This window comes from Notolabrus celidotus, chromosome 9 (assembly GCF_009762535.1).
Source record: "Notolabrus celidotus isolate fNotCel1 chromosome 9, fNotCel1.pri, whole genome shotgun sequence".
Lineage (NCBI taxonomy): Eukaryota > Metazoa > Chordata > Actinopteri > Labriformes > Labridae > Notolabrus > Notolabrus celidotus.
In genome coordinates, this window is record NC_048280.1 from 27,497,146 (window position 1) to 27,500,139 (window position 2,994).

Sequence of the window (2,994 nt, forward strand, 5' to 3'; positions counted from 1 at the left end):
TTGTTTAAAATATTAATCTTCACAATTTTTTTGTTTTTATTTTCAAATGTTTTTTTGATTATTGTTTTGTTTAGCTGTGTTTAAGTTGGATGTAATTTTTGTAGATCAGTCAGTTTTATTATTTATTTATTTTCAGTTTACTCTGTTTTGTTTGAAATATTAATCTTCACAACATTTTTGTTTTTATTTTCAAATGTTTTTAAGATTATTGTTTTGTTTCGGTGTGTATTCAGCTGGATGTCACTTTCGTAGATCAGTCAATTTTATTGTTTTTTTTGTTTACTCTGTGTTGTTTAAAATATTAATCTTCACAATTTTTTTTTTTTATTTTCAAATGTTTTTTGATTATTGTTTTGTTTAGGTGTGTTTCAGTTGGATGTAATTTGTGTAAATCAGTCAGTTTTATTTTATTTTATTTTTTGTTTACTCTGTTTTGTTTGAAATATTAATCTTCACTAATTTTTTTTTTTTTTTCAAATGTTTCTATATTATTGTTTTGTTTAGGTGTGTTTCAGTTGGATGTCATTTTTGTAGATCAGTCAGTTTTATTGTTTTTTTTAGTTTACTCTGTGTTGTTTAAAATATTAATCTTCACAAATTTTTTGTTTTTGTTTTCTAATGTTTTTATATTATTTTTCTGTTTAAGTGTGTTTAAGTTGGATGTCATTTTTGTAGATCAGTCAGTTTCATTATTTTTTTTTGTTTACTCTGTTTTGTTTGAAATATTAATCTTCACACAATTTTTGTTTTTATTTTCAAATGTTTTCATGATTATTGTTTTGTTTAGCTGTGTTTCAGTTGGATGTCATTTTTGTAGATCAGTCAGTTTTATTGTTATTATTGTTTTAGTTTACTCTGTTTTGTTTGAAATATTAATCTTCACAAATTTTTTGTTTTTATTTTCCAATGTTTTTAAACTATTGTTTTTTAGCTGTGTTTCAGTTGGATGTAATTTGTGTAGATCAGTCAGTTTCATTAATTTTTTTGTTTACTCTGTTTTGTTTAAAATATTAATCTTCACACAATCTTTGTAATTATTTTCAAATGTTTTTAAGATTATTGTTTTGTTTCGGTGTGTTTCAGTTGGATGTAATTTTTGCAGATCAGTCAGCTTTATTTTTTATTTTTTTAGTTTACTCTGTTTTGTTTGAAATATTAATCTTCACAATTTTTTTGTTTTTATTTTCAAATGTTTTTAAACTATTGTTTTGTTTAGCTGTGTTTCAGTTGGATGTAATTTTTGTAGATCAGTCAGTGCTATTATATATTTTTTTAGTTTACTCTGTTTTGTTTAAAATATTAATGTTCGCCTAATTTTGTTTTTATTTTCAAATGTTTTTAAGATTATTGTTTTGTTTAGGTGTGTTTCAGCTGGATGTAATTTTTGTAGATCAGTCTTATTTAAATTTTTTTTTGTTTACTCTGTTTTGTCTGAAATATTAATCTTCACAACATTTTTGTTTTTATTTTCAAATGTTTTTAAGATTATTGTCTTGTTTAGGTGTGTTTCAGCTGGATGTAATTTTTGTAGATCAGTCAGTTTTATTATTATTATTTTTAGTTTACTCTGTGTTGTTTAAAATATGAATCTTCACAGAATCTTTGTTTTTTTTTCTAATGTTTCTATATTATTGTTTTGTTTAGGTGTGTTTCATCTGGATGTAATTTTTTATAGATCAGTCAGTTTTATCAATTTTTTTTAGTTTACTCTGTTATATTTTTTTCGATTATTGTTTTGAATCCTTGAAAAAATGAAAATGTTAAAAATTGTCTCTTTCCATCTCTCTCTTTCTGCATCTCCTTCTATCCCTCTCTTCTCCCTTCTCCCTCCTTCCATCCCTCTCTTCTCCCTCTCCTCTCTTCAACCCAAACACGGTCGAGGCAGATGGCTGTCTAACATGAGTCTGGTTCTGCTCAAGGTTTCTGCCTGTTAAAAGGAAGTTTTTGCCTTGCCACTGTAACTGCTCATGGTGGATTAACATGAGATGAAACTGAGTCTTACCTATAATATGGGACTGGATCTTATCCTGTGTTGATGTTGGGTCTTTGCATCTTGAAATAACATTTGTTGCGAATTGGCACTATGAATAAAGATTGATTGATTGATTGATACTATGTTTCATTGCATTCTTTATTACCACTTATTATCCAGCTCTCTTACTGATCTTTCGGCCGTGTAAAATGCTTGATTTTGACTGGTCAATACCTCTTGACAACCCTTTGATGACGGTTACTAACTTTCACTCACATGATCAAGGCCAGAGGCAAATTGATCACACGTTATGTCAATTCAATCCACAGAAAAGAGGTCTGTCAGATTGTAAGGTGAGGTAAAACTGTTAGTTTCAGTTTGAATCAAAACAATGTTGCTAAACGCTAGTTTAGGTTAGCATGCTAATGCAGCAGGCTAAACAACATGGATATTTACATATTGGATACTGTCCAGCAATCTGAGCAATAAGCGGAGCAGGTGAGAGCAACTTTAGGCCACCGATCACTACAAAGAAACTTCCAAAGGTTTTTACAACTTACCATATATGCCGACTTCCAAGTATGCTCCCATCAATTCGTCCTCCATCTCCAGATGAATGAACCTACGCTGGTCCATTCTTCACATCAGAAGTGACCAGACGTCACCATCTCCAGGATGATTTGCCATCGCAGAGCAAGTGATTTGCTGAAGATCAGATTTGTCCACTCTTACAAATAAGCAAATGAATTGAGTAGCACGTTACACTCAAGAAAACATGTAATTCGCTTGTATTATTCACTCCATTCACATAACTTGCCAGAATGATTTTATTCATGTCTGGTGTGCACACAACATTGGACTGTGTTATTTGAATGATTGGTCAAGAGAGGTCAACTTACCAAATATTAATCAAAATAACAAATATTAGTGAATTCTAGGAGAATGGCAACAAACACTTCCAGCCAAATTTTGTTTTTCTTCAATATTAATCATCTTACTCCCCCTTAGTATTTTTATGTGAC

At 29.4% G+C, this 2,994-nt stretch overlaps 1 long non-coding RNA gene across 1 annotated transcript; it reads left to right on the forward strand.

The window, feature by feature from the left end:
- The first annotated feature begins 2,371 nt into the window (after positions 1-2,371).
- On the forward strand, positions 2,372-2,746 carry LOC117819151. Its single transcript, XR_004632469.1, has 2 exons — positions 2,372-2,470; positions 2,585-2,746. It is a non-coding gene; the product is annotated as an uncharacterized LOC117819151 (long non-coding RNA).
- The last annotated feature ends 248 nt before the right edge of the window (positions 2,747-2,994 follow it).